An 18,021-nucleotide genomic window follows, 5' to 3' on the forward strand; every position below is an offset into this window, starting at 1 on the left:
CTGGGCCTGTTCCGCCGGTCGGTCGCAGGTCTGCTTACCTTGCGGGTGCGGGTGGTGGCTCTGCTCTGCCCCTACTCTAATTGGGGTGACGTGACTACCACGCCGGCGGGCTGCTGGGCCTGTTCCGGGCGCAGGCGAAGGCTCTGCTCTGCCCCTACTCCAATTGGGGTGACATGTCTGCCACGCCGGCGGGTCGCTGGGCCTGTTCCGGGCGCGGGCGGCGGCTCTGCTCTGCCCCTCTGGCTTGATGACAAAGTGAGAGAGACTCGGGTGTTTGTGACTCACTTTCTTTACCAGGAGACCAACTGTTTCTGTCGCTGCTGGTATCAATGAAGTTATCTCCTCCGCCGCTTTATGATGACATCAGATCTCTGCCATGTTGGTATCCCATGCAAATGGTAGCATTTCGTTCCCTTTGCCGGGTGACCAAAGCAACAGGTGGGTCCTGACCGGCCCTCACAAGCCCCGTCTCAATCCTGTTGCCATTGCCTATGAAGGCTCGGTTGGTATTTACCTCCACAGTATTCAGCAGGACCCGGACTGAGAAGCAGCTTCCGCGGGTTCTTTAGCACTGGGCCAGAGCAGTTCCGGGAACCGGAATTCGGCTGCTCCAGGCTCGGTGTATGTTCTGATAGGAGCAGGCTCCAAGGAGCAGTTTCCGTGGGTTCTTTAGCACTGAGCCTAAGTAATTTGTCTGTGAGACGCAGGCGAATGGCAGCCTGAAATTACCTGTTCTATAGCTGAATGAGCTGCGATCAGTCGAAAACAGGGATGGTGACGTCAGCTCTCCAAGATGGTGGCCGGTCTGACCGGTGTGGAGAACCGAATTGGACCGCTTCCTTCCCCCGTCTCAAACCCAGAATTCAGCACTGAGCACAGTGAGTGCACAGCCGGCAGGAGCCCGCAGAATCCGCAGCGCTGTATCTTTGCGTTGCAATCTCGTCGTTTCCCAGCGCGCACTGCAGACTCTAGCCGCAGGGCGATTTGAATAAGCAGCGTGACCCTCCGTGCAGACAAATCGCTCACATTTGTGCCCCCGTAGCTGATCCTTGTGTGATGGAAATCCTTCCTCTAGGTTTTGGAGCACCCTAATTTTGCTGGAAATTCCTAACAAGATAGCTTTTAGCCGTTCTAACTCGTCATTCTCCCGCACAGTGACGCGGTACACGGGGGTGATGCACTCCCCTCGCCGCCATCTTCTGTATATCTGGCTTCGTTTCTTATTATTGGTTTATTCACATTTGCTATTTCTTCATATTTCAGTCTTGGTGGGTTGTACTTTTCTAGGAATTTACTCATTTTTGTAAATTTTCCCATTGTTGGCATGTTCATCGTCTCTTATCCTTTGCATTTCTGTGGTGTCAGTCTCTTCTTTCAATTATTATTTGGTGTCTTATATATATCCAGCTAAGGATTTGCCAATTTTGTTAATATTTCAAAAAGGCAACCCTTAGTTTCTTTTCTATCATTTTTTCTAGATTCTATCTCAATTATTTCATCTCTGTACTTTATTTTTTTCTTGCTCCTACTAGTTTGGGACTTAGTTTGTTCTTCTTTTTCTAGTTCTACGAGGTGTAAAATTAGGCTGGTTGAGATCTTTCTCCTACAACTTATGTTTTCACTATAAGTTCCCACTTAGGACAACTTTTTCTGTATTCCATAAGTTTAGGTTTGTTGTATTCCATTTTCATTATTCTCAAAATATTTTTATTTCTCTCTTGATTCCTTCTTTGATCCACTGGTTGTTTGGGAGGGTGGTGTTTAGTTTCCTGGTGCCTAGGGCCATGGAGGCCAGCCTGGCGTGGGCTGCATCTGGAACCTGAGTCCATGGAGTTTAGCCTGGCATTAGGATTCACTGGGTGGGGGTAGTTCTGGTGTCCATGATGAAGTTTGGTGCTCACTGCATTCTCCTGTCCTTAATCTTTCCCCCATATTATTCTTTAGGGGGTTAAAGGAAGGGGTGAAGTAAGTTGAAACTGTCCTTCCTACCCTCTTCTTCTTTTCTTGTTTCTATTCTCAACCCAGGTGCCATAATTCTTATCTGAATTCCTTAGGTCTCACAAGGTATTCATATTCATTTGGTATTTCTGTGAGGAAGCAAGTGCTAGGAACTCCTATTCCACCATCTTTCTGACATCATTCTCCCAGAAGCTCTAGTATTTTAAAAATTATCTATTTTCCCACTGAGCATTCACTTCTCTCACTGACAGACCAACACATCTTTCTGGTTAGTATTAAGTAGCCAGCAGCCCATCATACATATCTATGACACCACAAACACCTGTGTTAAGAAGAATAGTAAAAGAATAGTAAAAAAGAGTTTGCCCTTCCATGACCATCATGACTCACATTTGAAAGATGAAAATTGCAGGTAAGAAATTAAATGCTTTCCCTATAATAGGTTGGCCAGTCAATGGAGAGTCAGATCCAGATCACAGTTTTCTTATGCTTAATACAGAGTTGTTCCCACAGTTCCTCTGACCTAATCATCAGAAGTGGCCTGCCAGAGTTAATGAATTCTGTTTGCCTTCTTGTGAGCATGCTATTTTTAGTTGCTACTGTTTTCAGCTGATAATGTAAGCACAAGGCCACCAACACTTTTTCAGCTTGCACTATAAGTGAGCTATTTTTTCTGCCCCACTATTATGGTATAGATATGACATGGCCCCCAAAAGCTCTTGTATGGGACAATGCAAGGAAGTTTGAGAGGAAATGATTGGATTATGAGAACCTTAACCTAATTACTGCATTAATATACTGATACTGATGGGGATTAACTGTAGGTAGGTAGGGTGTAGCTACAGTAGGTGAGCAATTGGGAGTGTTTCCTTGGGGTTTATATTTTGTGGCAGTGAAGAAAACTAACTTTCTCTCTCTCTCTCTCTCTCTCTCTCTCTCTCTCTCTCTCTCTCTCTCCATCTCTCTCCCTCTCTCTCTCCTAGTATTGTGTTCCAGCTGTGTTTCTCTGACCCACCCTTCTGTCATGATGTTCTGCCTCCCTTCTGGCCCAGAGCAACCAAATCAGCCTTCAATGGACCAAGACCTCTGAAAACATGATCCCCAAAATAAACTTTTCCTCTTCTAATTGCTCTTATTGGGTTTTTAGTCACAGCAACAACAACAAAAAAAAAGCTGACTAAACACCCACTAAAGAATCTGAATCAATGTTTCCATACATTTTTTGCTGAACTAACAATATAATGTCATAACTGATAGGATTTAAGAATAAATTTTATAGCAATAAGGACAGACTATTCAATCCAAAACTAACCAAAATGAAATAATATCTATGCCCTAGCATCTTGCTACTCAAAGTCAAACAACAATTAGCAATGCTCAGGAGATTGTTAGAAATGCAAGGCTTCAGGACAAATCATAGACCTACCAAATCAGAATCTTCAACTTAAGATGTGCACATTAAATTTTAGAAACCATTTTCCTAAACCACATAAGCACCAAATCAACAGAGCTTCCCAGTCGCAGTGTGATAAATAGGTAAAGTTGTACAGAATTAATGATTTCTTCAGTCCTCATCAGTACTAGTTAGAGCCCAGATCATTCAAAGCCACCAGGCCAGACTCCTCCAGTCATGTGCTGCCTTGTCCACTCACCCTCACATGTTGTACAACACAGGCTTGAATTTCCTATGCTTACCTGTACACAAAAGAAAGGCTTATGTGCACTTCATGTATTATTTACATGAAAAACATTAGGAAGCAAGTACCACCCCAAACAATTGAACTTCAACAAGTGCTAGAAACCTGACTTCACTTATGAAAACTGTGCTGTGATGTCATGAAGCATGTCATGGAAACATCAGGTGATTCAATACCAACATTTACAAGACACACCAGAATTCTAGAAGTAGTACAGCTGCATCTTTGTTCTGAAGACTTACTACTTGCTCTTCCAGGAGGCAAGATGATATCTCAACCAACTGCCTTCTGAAAGTGCCTTTTGGAATAGGTTGAAGCATCTCTTTTTATCTGATGAGAATAGAAAGACACTGTAATGTATTAGAAGATATAGCACACTCCAAAAATGAGAGGTAACCAAGTTTATAAACCAGGTGCTTATATTTTCCTATCCAAAAAAAAAAACATACATACCTTAATTCTTGCCCAGGAAAATTTTATTTTGCATGGTTGTTAGAAAAGGAATATCACTATAAATAAAAGCAATGTAAAATCCATTATCTGAAGAAAATATTCATCTCAGCAAAAATCACATCCTCTAAGCCTATGTCACACAGCCTAATACAATAGCCATATTTGGTGATTTAAATTTAAATATAAATTAGTTGTAATTTAAATAAAAATTCATCAAAAGTAAACAAAATAAAAAACTTTGCTCATAATTTGTATTTACTTTAAGCATCCAGATCCCACATGTGACTAGTAGCTAACATAATGAATATATAGATTTTAAAAAGTGTTTAATTTCCAAAGACAGTCTTAGGCACTCCTCTGAACTTTCCAAATGTACTATGTTCCTCCCCTAAATTCCTGCAGAAAAATAGGAATATCAGTGTTGTATATTGCTATTCTTTAACATAACTGAGTCCTGTCATTCATATCTATCATTACTATTATTTAACACAATTGACTTAAGCCAGTAAAATCAAATATATAGTAAGTCAACCTTGCATTTCCTCCCAAAGTCTCCCCTTTCTTACCCTGACCTTCAGGATTAGGAGCTAGTAAGATTTTCCCTACCACTACAGAAAGATCATGGACCTGGAGTGTCCTCCAAGACAGAGAGTACAATAGTCATGCTCCACATTTCTCCTTTTACAGTAGAGTTTTGATGCATGCCCATTCCATTCCTACCCCACCCAAACTACTCTACCAAAATGGCCCCCATAACAAAGAATTAAATTATCTGTTAATTCATTCATTCAGTTCTCTAAGGTATTCCATTCATGAAGTAATACAGTCTACAAATATATGCTGAATGACAACTTTATCCCAGGCACAGAAGATGGACAAGATAGACATGGTTGCTTTCTTCATGGCACTTATAGTCTAGCAGGAAACAGTGAATAAGTGGTTATATGCATAAGTCCACTACAGGGTAGCAAATGATAAAAGAGAAAGGCCTACCCTGGTCTTCTCAATTAGAGAAGCAAGTGATATTTGAGGCAAGGTTTGAAATATAAGATCTTTTTTGAGGAAAAGAAGGAGGGACTATCATTCCAAACAGGGAAACATCATGGCCCAAGACTTGTAGTTGAAAGGAACAACACAAGAATTGAAAGAGAATCTGTGCACCTGGCTCACAGAGATTGAGCAGAGAGTGGCAGAGATCAAGGCAAGGCCAAAAGTGTCACAATTTGATCTGCATTTATAAAGATCACTCTGACAGCAGAGAATATATAGGAAGGGAGCAGGAATGGGTTCACAGGAATTATTTCTAAAGTTCTACATGGAATCACATGTTGGGATCAAGGCAGAGTAAAAGAGGAAATAGTAGTAAAATATTTAGAGAAAAAACAGATACTGGAATAAATGGTTATAAGAAGTGAAAGAAAAGATGGAAGCTTGAAAATGACTCTCAGATGTCTGAGTTTAAGAATTGGATGGATGAAAAGTGGCAAATGTTGGAAAAAAAGAATGGGTTTCAGGGTAGCAGACATTAAAGTTAAAGTTGAGGCCAGTAGAATTAAAAGATGTCTGTGAAACACACTAAAATGGAGACATTGGGAAGTAAGCAGATAGAACTGTGGGTCATTGTCAGGGATGTGGGTGAGATTGAAGCCATGTGCTCCATGAGAGCATGCCAGGAGAGAATGTGGAATAAGAAGAGTACTGCTAATACAGCCTCACCCCCTACCCCATACAGGGCTGCACCTGTGCTGAGGAAGGTGGCCCTACCTTCATGACAGTTACGACCCAAAATACGTGTTCCATTCAGAATCACCCAGGATTCAATCTGAGCAATCCAGCATTTTCATTGGCCAAGGTTATTCTGCAAGGTTTTCAACAGATTCGAACACTTTCAGGTGTTCGTCCCTGTTCCTCTGTTTAGAGCAGAGTTGGGCTGATACTAGATTTCTGGTGGCTCTGAGCTGGAAGAACCCTCTTCCTGCCATTCCTTGAGGTGCACTGCCATCTGGTGGCTGTCACTCAGCAGAAATTTTACCTTCTTGGGCCAGTTTAAAATCCACAAGTTTAGTTTGTCTATGCAAACTAAACTAGTTTTAGCTTTTTTCGTGGTGTCACAGAACTTGACATGCAATTGAGCAAGAAAGACAAGTGACCAAAAAAAAAATTACATTCCCTCTTCCTTTATTCAAATATTGTTTTATGCACACATCAAAGCATGCCATCATTATTAATGGAGGCAAGAAATATGGAGTACAGATGTGCTCATAAATTGCTATAACACCATAGACAAACTCCTACTTTTGAAAATAAACACATTCTCATTGATTTATGGAATACAATTAGCTCTAACGTTGTTTCTTTCCTAGAATTAAACCTAATCATGGATGAAAATGTATTTAACAGCTGATAAAATAAAGCAAAATTGTTTTACTTCATGAAAAAACAACACAAGCTCAGTGTCAGTCACAGCTTTGGAATATAGTTTCTATTTTAAGACATAACACTTAAGTAACACATAGTATACTTTTCTATCCCTTTCCACATTTCTCCTCTTGCAGATAATATGGAAATTTATAAAAAATTGATTTTTTGCACTTTCAGGGCTTATAATGGTGTCCTCCATGTGTGATGCTGTAATCTAACCATGCCTAATGAAAACAGGTTTCAATTAGGCTAAATTTCAACCAAGGTAATAAAATAAGATGGGTTAAGGTAAAGGAATAGCATTACCTTTATTTATTGTAATTCAGAGAACCATAAAAAGGGTCTAACCTCCACTCATTTTTGTTCAAACTTTTTTTTTAGCCCCAGGAATTGAACCACTGAGTCACATCCCCAACCTTTTTTATATTTTTTATTTAGAGGCGGAGTCTTGCTGAGTTGCTTAGGGCATTGCTAAATTACTGAGGCTGGCTTTGAACTCATGATCCTCCTGCCTCAGCCTCTAAGCCACTGAGATTGCAAGCATGCACCACCACACCCAGCTTTGGTTTAAACTTTTAAGATTCATAATACACAAAATTTCACAGGTTGCATTCTTCTGAGATTTCTATTTACTAAGAGATCAAACACCTGTACCACCTGAATCTTAGATATAACATCCAGTTGTTTTAAGAGTGGACAAAGTTCAATCAAAGCCAAAAACCAAAGCAAAATTCAATAAATGACAAAATCATGAAGCAAAACTAAAGGACCAGTATACAATCATGTGCTTTCTTAATTATCTATGTTCCCTACAGTTGAGCTATCCACATAGATATCTTTATGGATTATGTTTGGTCTTTTATCTGAAAGATGTCCAGAATTTTCATTTCTGTTACCATTACAATCATTCTCTATTATAACCTATATAATCACTGAATGAATCATTGATGAATAAATATGAAGAGTGCTACACTCTGCAGCATTAAGGAGTGAATTAAAACAACTACTGTCCTTGCAGTAACTTGAAACCTGATATGGTTAATGCATAAATCAAGACAGAAGATAGGAAAACACTTTGAAAATTATAAGTCATACAAATAAAGAATCAATCATGGGTCTCATAATGAAGAAGACTTACAATGCAAATACTATCATATAGGAAAGAGGAAAGCTCTATCACAAACACGTACACAAAATTTAACTGAATCAATGAAATAAACAGGAAGAGGAAATACATAGAAAAAGTTAAAAAGTTGTGGCAGCAGTGAGAGTAAGATTCTACTTTGCTATTTCCCACTGCTTTTTCCTTTGAAGATTCACTGTGAGGCAATTTAATGAAGTCACTTGTCTTTTTTTTTTTTTTCCTTTAACTGTAATTCTCTTGTTTTCTTTCTATCTTAATTCCCAGAATAACTATGGAAGCAACCAAACTGACAACAGAAGGCCAGATTGCCGGCAGCACCTCTGTAAACACTGTTCTGGTGCACAGTGAGCAGTGATGTGTGTCCAGTCAATGCAGGCAGTAAATTACGTGAAACATCCATCCCCAAGTGTCCCATGTTACAGTCTAAGGGAGTGTGCAGTGCATATCTGACGGATCTCTTTGCTCAGGAAGGCTTAAGCAAAGTTCAAACAAAATTTCCTCCCCAGTGCATAATCCTAAATCAAAATCAGGATGCCACAGACTTGATTCATGAGTCTATAAAACCCTATGAGTCCTGACACAGACAGACACATTGTTGGACTCCCAGTAATTCTTTTTTTGTTCTTTCCTCTAACACATCAACTTCCCTTGGGTCATCTTCACAACCCAGCAGTTGGTGTAGAAAAAGCAAAATTACTGGAGGAATAAAAAGGATCCTCTTGGAGTGCATTTCTTTAAAACACCTGAATATTCTTTGAATGTGTATTGAGGGATAACCTACTATCAGCCTTTAGTCCTCAGCCCAGGACACACTTCCTTACTGCTCTACATCTTTAAACTTCGAGAGGACCTGGAACACCAAGCAACCTAGACAGATGGACAACACAATGCCATAGACGAGTCAGCTTCAACAACAGAACTTTACTTTGTCATCGTCTGGAACCTAAAAGTCCAAGATCAGGATGACAGACAGGGTATATTTATTTATATTGTGGCCTCTTTCTTCAGCTTGCACTTGGAGCCATCTTGCTGTGTCCTCACACGAGCATGTTCCCTGGGCATACAGGCCCTTGGTGTCTCTTCCTCTTCTTATAAAGACATTAGTCCTCTTGGATTAGGGCCCTGCCTTGATGACTTCAGTGGGTTTTAATTTCCTCCTTAAAGGCCCTGTCTCTAAGTACAATAGCTCTCCTTTAGAAAGATTGCAGAACAATATTGAAGGTGAACTAGAATAACAAAACTGGAAGCAAGTGGAAAGTGAGAAGACTCTTATTAAACCCAGATTAGGGAGAAAGGAAAGTTTAGCTCAAACCATGGAAATATGATAGAAGACAAGGGGACTAATTTGAGAGATTTTACAGAAGGTAGTAGCAGCATCCATTTACAAGATTTGGGAAATTGATTATTTTCTGCCAAAAAGATCTTTTGAGGAACATTAATTTAATGTTTTTTAACTTTTCTTACCTTATCACTTAATTAGCATTTCCACATTTCTCTCATTTATCTCTTTATTAATATAAGTAGCAATGTACCTTTAATTCAACCTAATTTGCTTTCTAATATATTCTGATCACTTTTCCAAAATTTACTCCAAAGATATACTTTAGTTTTACAAATTTAAACAATCATGATATTGTTAGTTGGTATTAAGAGTAAAGACCTATTATAATAAGTCTCCAACAGCTTTAGCTACTAATATATTCCTTAATATATACTTAGAAATTTGCAACTCAAAATTAAATGGTAACTCTAAAATTATCTCACTCTCAAAGCCAAAATTAGATGGCCCTCCTTTGACTCTTCTTTCATACCTACGAAACATCCTTCTACAAGACACTGGTTCTAGCCTTGGAATTCTCATAGACTTCTTCTCCCCTGATGCCTCACATAGCAAACTGCAGCAGGCTGCAAGCCTTCCTTTATATTCTATATTTAAAATGCTAGGGTTTTTTTCTTTTTCTTCCCTACCTAATCCTCAGCACTACCAGAATTCTTCCAGTCCAATCTGTTTTCAACAACCACATGGGCCATCTAAAGAGACAAGTCCACCAAGGCACTCTGATGTAAAGCCTTCTCTGACTCCTTCAGGCAGTGTCAGCACCTCTCTTACAGAAGGCAGCAGCAGCAGCCATTTATAAGTGTCTCTCCCCAACTAGACTGTGACTTCAAGCACAAGAGCCCTATCTTATTCAGTCAAATCCACACCTCAGTGCTACAGAACCTGTACCTACTCTATATTTGCCTGATTAATTAATTGATTAAGAAAGTCCAGCTGCTAAGGGAGTTTACTGATCACATTAACATAGGATTGCACAAGAACATGCAGTTTCTCATGCTCACTTGTGAAGAACTCCAGTGCCAGGCCACAGTGTTAAACTTCTTCATGTCTGAGAGAACCTGAGACAATGGTGCAAACCTGGCCACTACCTAGATGATACTCGTGTTTGATGTAGGCAATATCTACTTCCTGCTGCACAAGCTGGAATGAGATCAGAGCCAAAGCACACTTCCCTACTTGCCTTGCATTAAGAAGTCCCATCCTAACAGCAGAATAAAATAGACATTATTATTGCTGTGGGTATATATGTGACTGCATGACCAATGTAATTCTGCAACCTGTACACTCAGAAAAATGTGAAATTCTATCCCATCTGATTCAAATGTATGCTATGTCAAGATCATTATACTGTCATGTGTAACTAATTAAAACAAATTTTTTAAAAGAAAAAAAAAGAAGTCCCATCCTAGAGATCTCTTTAGACAAACATTTTGCAGATACTCTTCCAAAATCTTTTGAGCAAACGTGAAGAATTCACTAGACTCCTAACCTTACAGGACTCCCAATGCCTGCTTTGTTTGGGAGCAAAGAATGAAAAAGGGAATATGATCATGACAGAAGATCAGAAACCCAACTTTAAAACTGAGTCCCACAGCCAGAGCCAACTATTTACTACTCTCCTATCTTCCTTGAAATTCTGCCTTGCCCAGGCTTCTAAAAAGCTTATGTCATCAGCTAACTGCCTACTGCCAAGTCACCCGATCATTTCGGCACCAAATAGTTAAGCTATGGAAGTAAAATATAAGCCCTGTCCTCACCCTCTCCTTTTCTCTAAACTGAAAAGTTTTGATTTATATAAGTTGCCTTGCTGAAGGAGACACAAACCATGGGGAACAATATCAAAGTAACTGTAATATTTTATAGGTTGCCTTTGCATTATATGAAACCATATTTTAACTTGGCGCTATTGAAAATACCATACTAAGTTCACATGCAGCAAATGGGAGCAAACGGAAGGTTCCACGCAGTATCCAAATGGGTGTGTTCACAACAATGATAAAGGTTTATTGTGGTGTCTCCATATATCAGGCATTATTCCAAGTTTTACATAGACTTTCTATTCCTTTGTGCATATTTTGTAATTTAAACTTCACAGCAATCTTGTGTGGTCACAGTTATTTCTATTTATTGATGAGAAAAAAGGAGGCTGTGATAGGCCTAATCATGCCCAAGGTGACAAAATTAATAAGCTGGAGAAGCTAAGTCAAAAGCAGTCTAATTGGAAAACTTAATATCCTTACCACTGCTCCTGCCCAAGCTAAACTGGGAAGTTAATGTAAGGTGTAATTGTTTGTATGGCCAAAAAGACTCCATGTCACAGGATAAACATGTTGCATCTTCCTGGAGCAATTTTACTCAATAGCAATATAATTAAACACATTTTAATGTGGTAAAAGAAACAGGGATAACTATTAGTAAAATGCAAACCTCACACACATCTTTCAAGTAAAATAGAAGACACACAAAAAAATGTTGAATTGTTTTTGAAATAGGATTGATTCAACCTGTCTCAGTCTCTGCCTGCCCCTTCCCCCCTTCTCCCTCCCTCTCCCAGGGATATTCTTTTGGTTCCACATTTCATTAAAAGGCTCAGATGTGACCCAGACATTTGCCCACATTAGGAGATACATTCTAGGGGCAGAGTCTTATGGGCAAGACATTGCAGGGGTCAGTTTATTTATATGGGCTGCCATGATCATACAACTACCCCCACAAGGAGGACATGGAGGATTGAGCAACCAAGCTTCCATCACCAGGTGGAGTTGTAGACAAGGACTGAGTAGAAGAACCTTACATAGTTTAAAATCAGAGAGAAAACAGTTAAAGGATCCAAGGCTGGAAGGATACCAAGGACTTGCCTTTCTGGTTTCAGATTCAGGATCTGCTAGCCAGTAAAGAGAAGCAAGAGGGGAGGAGAGGAAAAAAAGAAGATATGGGAGAGGAGAAAGAAGGAAATTGAGATGCTAGTGAGTACTCCAGCACCTTCCAATTCCTGAATTTAGTGACCACCTGAATTTAGTCTTGGTCTGTATTCTAATATCATTGCTGTTGTTTGCCTAAACCAGCATTTAAGTCCATTCCCTACTTGATGGATTACTCAACATAAGAATCTTGGTAAGAAGCAGAAATTAATCCCACCTGAGAAAGGCCAGACTTTCAAATATGTGACCTCAACACTGCTGATCAAACACACCTGCACAGAGGCAACTGCCATCCTTCTTGCTCCTGTCAGGATTCCCTGATGAAGCCCATCAGCAGATCCAGCTGTAGAAACCTGAGAGCAACAAAAACAGGCCAAGATAGGGACTACTGTTTGATGGTGGTAGAGAAACAGAATTTCTGTATAAAATCAAAAGGCTTTGGAAATAGTTTTATACCTCAAGCCACTGTTTTCCATTAGTGTTTGAAGGTATGAAATCCATAAATCCTACCTGTAGATCTTACCTAAGGACAGATCTGTTTAGTTTCAATGCAGTCAACATGATCAAAACCCCCGAATAATTTTTTTCTGTGCTACTCTACCTCCATCTCGTGGATAGAGAGTCAACTGCAACCCTGTCTTCCTTGTAATCTGCAACCAGTACAGGCTTTTTCCTGGGTCTATAACTTCAGACCTCTTCAGGCTTTTGTAGCTGGAAAACAGTTCTATCTCTCACGAGGCAAAGTACTCACATAACTATAGAAAATCAATACCCTGAACTATCCATTCTTCCCAGGGCCAGAAATGAACAAGAAATGTACATTCTGAACAGGGTCATTTAATGATGACTGGTGAATTTGGTTTTGTATTTATGGTATTTCCCATTAAAGATCTTATCAGGAATTTTTGCAGCACTGCAGTACAAAATAATAGTAGTAGTAGTAGTAGTAATAATAATAATAATAATAACAAGAATTGACATAAGAAACAGAAAGAAGCTCCTGTGAACAAATAAATGATGTGACTCAGCGATCTCAAATTTAACTTGCACAGAATTCAAACAAAGATGTGGTCATAGGGAATCAAGTCAGATCTGAGGAAATCTTAATGACATAACATAAAAATTAAAATAATGCAGAGCCAAGGAAAGACAGGCAATACTGCCCAGGGAACTTATTTGCAGGCTACACTCACCAGAGCTGATTACATGTGGCTAAATACTGCCACCCTGTCTCCTTCTGTCCTTCTTTCAAGGTCAATACACCTGCCTATCCAGTACTGTCCTCACTCCCACAATTTTTATGGGCCTTTTTCCCTGCTTTGGTAAAAGTTACCTTTGCTAATGACAATATTTTAAAAATAAAGAATAATAAGAAATTAAAGGAAGAAACTGTTGCAGACCCTCTAATTTTGCCCTTCTCATTTTATGGTTAGATTCTAGGTATTTTCAAATGTTATAATACCTATGACAATTACAAAACCAGTTAGCTACAGAGTCATCTGAAAAATGGCCTAATGCAAGTCTGCAACATTGATAAAAGAAATGGTCCTTGTAAGGTCAAGGCTGCTATATTTAGCGATATCTGTAGGACATCTCATATGTTTTGATCTGGGGGATGAACCTCTTTAAGGAGAAGTAGATATAAGCTTTCTTTTTTCACTTATCTTCTCCAGATGGCAATTTTTGCCTTAGAGAAAAGCTTCCCAGGTACTAGTATGTCACAGCAACATCTGATGTCATCTGTGTAGTAGCCAATGTGGTAGGTATTACCACTGGGAAAAACTGCAGTGTGTTTGCCTATCTGATGGCATAAAAAAAAAATTTGAACCCTGTGCTACCCAAGCAGACTACTTCTGAAGGCCACATTTAGCTAAATGACAGCCAGCGTGCAACCTCTGATTTATGGCATCACTGGGGAAACTTCCAGAGCAAGGGTTCTAGACTGACCATCACATTGTCAGACATCCACAAATTATCAAAGAGTTCTACCATACATACCCTCTCTAAATCTGTGTTGAAGGGGAAACATACAAAGGATAAAAGCAAAACATATAGGCCAAAAATGCAACCATGTATTTTTAAGAGTCTCCCCCAGGTAGACTAAGTCCATGGCAGAAAGAAACTGTAAAACTGGGTAAACTTGAACATATTTTATATTCCATTATCCTTCCATTCATCACACACTTTATGTGCCATCTGTAGACTTCTATAATTGATTGCCACAGGACATAATTTTTTTAAAGACAATTAATTTGATTACCAGCAAGGAAGTTTTTTGCTATGCAAACTAGAAGGACAATGTGATGAAGAAAGTAATCATGCTGCCAAATCAGAATGCAAAGTGACAATGCAGAATGCAAGGTGCACAGTCCAGGAGGCTGGAAAGAGGACTCCATCTCTTGGGAAAGAATGAACAGAGAAACACCGCATTTGAGGTATCTGAGTTTCCACACCTTCCACACCTTCCACCAAATGATAATCCTTGCTTCAGAAATCAGAGCTCAGACTACAATGAGTGTGAAATACTCTTTCACATGCATAATCTGCTGTTAGAGATTTCATCAACCATAGTCAAAGGGAAAAGAAGGGAATATTGCTGTATTATTGTATTCTGTTCCAATAGCTTGCTAGATACATTTTATCTAGCCTCTATTTTAATCCTTACAACCAACTCTATAAAAGAGGAAAAATAATTAAACCAAGAGTACATCAGTGGTAAGAGTTTTGGGCTGGCTAAATTTGAGCCCCCTCAACTTGTCCATATCCTAATCTATAGAACTTGTGATGTTTAGGCAAGAGGGACTTGATACTTGTGATTAAGAATCCTGAGACAGCAAGATTATCCTCAATTATCCAGATGTCCTCTAAATGCAATGATATGTACTTTTGTTAGAAGGAAATGTTACCACAGAGGAAAAGAAGGCTATATGACCATGGAAGCAGAGATTGGGTAAGATCACCAGGAGCCCCGAAATACCAGCAACCACTGGAGACAAATGATCTAGAATCTCCAGAAGGAAACAATGTTCCCCAAGATGAGAATATGCTCTTTCATTTACAATGTACTTTACAATGTACTTTGAATTATAAAGATTCCTAGTTTCAACATTCATTCCCCCAAATTCAAAACTGGGTATTGAATTAGATGATGAAATTGCTGGTTGGATTAAATCATTAGAATCATCCCACTAATTGCCAGGATAAACAATTGATTCAAAGAGAAAAATATCAAAGAAATTTGCCATTTAAATGTAGCTGGTCAGTAATCTTTGATTTGTATATTTCCAAAAATATACTTTGAGTTAAAATATTCAGATATTGAGCCAAAATGCTTTTGATACTTTCAACTCATATTATTTAAAAAGCCATTCATTTCCTATATCTAAGTTTATCCTTAATAATAATTTTATATATTTGCTTGTGGATTTTTCTGTGATAACACTATCATAACAGCACAGAATTTTAAACATCCAGATTGTATCATTAGTGACTTTTCCATCAATTAGCTAGCTCTTTAACTTCGACTATCTCACCTGGTGCCTCTGGGCCTCAGCCTCCTCACCTGTAAAATGTGGCAGTGGGGAAAGCTTGCCAAGCAGATCAATCCTAAGAATTTTTTCCCTGTGCAGACGAAATTATGGTAGGATTCCCCCAGCAAAACTTAAAAGTGGAATTCAGGTGTGCTCATTAATACAAAGTGCCACTAGAGGTCAGATTGAGTTTGGTGATTCTGTCTAATCTGGACTGCAGAGGGAGCAAAAGCGAGAGTTGATCCTGCATGATGCCTTGCCTAGCAGGTCCACACCTACCACTTCCAAGTTGGTGAATGGTGATCCCGTGTTACAGAACAAAATAGGAAAATCTTGGAAACCAGAAATTACATTCGTTAATATGTCATTTGTAATTTCCTAGTACCAGATTACTCATCTTCCTTTGCGTGCCTGAAGATTGTTTATTGAAAGGGTCACCTGAAGTTCCTGGTGCCTTGTGTTTGCTCGTGTTACTGTGTTAATCAGTCTCAAAGAATTGGAAGCTGCATTTGGGCATCTAAGGGTAACTGTACTAAGAGCATGTGACTGTGTGAATCGCATTTGATTCACACAGTATAAACTCAAAGTGAAAGAGAGGGACATGCATCATCCTTGGACACTTGCCTTGACCAGCTACCAACTGGGATCAGTCCTAGGCACAACTGTGACGTCTGTAGATTTTTTTTTTTAATCTAGCTGCATTCTCTGTGTAGTTCTCCCCATCTCTCCATCACTCCAGATTTCTCTGTTCTCAACATTCTGTTTAAATTCTGTCCTCAGGATAGCTACAAAGAACTCAACTGGGACAAGATATAAAAAACTGGTGTGGGACTTTGGTCTCACACTCTGTTGGAGAACAAGACCTATTTAAAGGTGGGACTCTAAGAGTAGAGTTGTAATCATCCAGAAAGACAGTAATTTGGGAGACAGGACATTTGCAAAATCACTCCACAGAGCTAACACCATAAGCCAATGGCAAAGTCTGACCTTGCCTCTGGCTAATGCAGAGCCTACAAGGCTGTGTCATTCAGCTTCTCCCCACCTTTATTTTTAAACAGTTATTGACCATTCCCAAACACAAGAATTGCTGCGCGAGGGCCCTTGGATTTCTCCCTGCATGACACAGTATGGAAGAGAGTGATAGTTGTCTGGAGCCTCAATAACATGCCCATGGCAGGGCCTGAAAAGAAGAGACCCTCCTCCCCTTCCACTGTCTCTCCTATGTAGTACTAAACATGTTTGTGGTCAGAAGCAGGAGCGAGCATTTTGGGACTGGTGCTGAAGAGAATAGATACACAAGGTCCTGATCTGACTGATGGCCTCAGGTATCTATAATTTATAGATATTTCTTTGATACCAAGATAAGACAAGATTTCCTGAGGGTTATCAAAAGAACAGAGACAAGCACATCTCAATGCCTCAGGGATCTCTAAACTCCTGAAGTGCTGATGTATAACCCCGGGATCACAGCCTTCACAATCCTGTCTCCAGCCTCTCCTTCATGGGATCACCATCATGGCCATGGGGAGTTTCAGACACAGCTGCTATAATAAGTACTCAATTCTCTTTGACATTTATGTGCTCGGTAATCAGAAGTAATACCTTATATTTATCTAGCACTTGGTAGTTTACAGAGTGATTCAGAAAATCCCTGCATCCATCCTGTGAGGTTAGTTATTATTACATACATGCTCACATTTCCCAAACAGAGTTCTTAGGAGATCATGACTCCAGCCTTGACTCCACACTCAGCCATCTTACACTGCCCCACAAGCCATGCCTGCTGCCTCCCAAGCCCCTTCCCTCCCCACTGCCTATCACTCCTTTCACAAGCATTGCTATTTCACAGATGATAACTCAAATCCATCTGGTAGCTCTCAAAAGAAGAAAATATGCAAGTGGAGGAGCAGAGTCTCAAACTTGTGAATAATTTTTTATCTTCCTTGTATTAAATCTTTCAGCAGCATTCAATAACTGTTTTCTAGAACCATCTTTCTTACATGTTCTCTTTCTTTCCATCCCTCTCTTTCTCTGTTTCTTCAGTACTATCCTCTTGATTTTTCTGTTATTTCTGATCCCTTTTTCTCATTCTCTTCTTAATCTAGGGTCTTTTTCATTTATCTCCTTTATTTTCATAGTTTCAAGTATCATTTATGCCAAATCAACTCCCAAATTTACATCTCTAGACTACATTCTCTAGCACCACCACCACCACCCACCTTTCCTTTATTTATGTATTTGTTTATTTGTTTATTTGGTTTTGGTACTAGGTATTTGAACCCAAGGGTGTTTTACCACTGATCTATATCCCCATCCCTTTTGATTTTTTTTTATTTTGAGACAGGGTATCACTAAGTTACTGAGGTTATTGCTAAGTTTCTGAGGCTGGCCTTGAAGCTATGATCCTCTTACCTCAGCCTCCTGCGTCTCTAGGGTTACAGGCATGTGCCACTGGGCCTGGAGGCATATCCTCTTCTGAGTTCCATATTTAATCATCCAAGTGTTAAGAGTATCCAAAAATTTGTTCTTATAAATTAATTCTTTAATGTATGTATAA

Source organism: Marmota marmota, unplaced genomic scaffold, assembly GCF_001458135.2.
Source record: "Marmota marmota marmota unplaced genomic scaffold, marMar, whole genome shotgun sequence".
Lineage (NCBI taxonomy): Eukaryota > Metazoa > Chordata > Mammalia > Rodentia > Sciuridae > Marmota > Marmota marmota.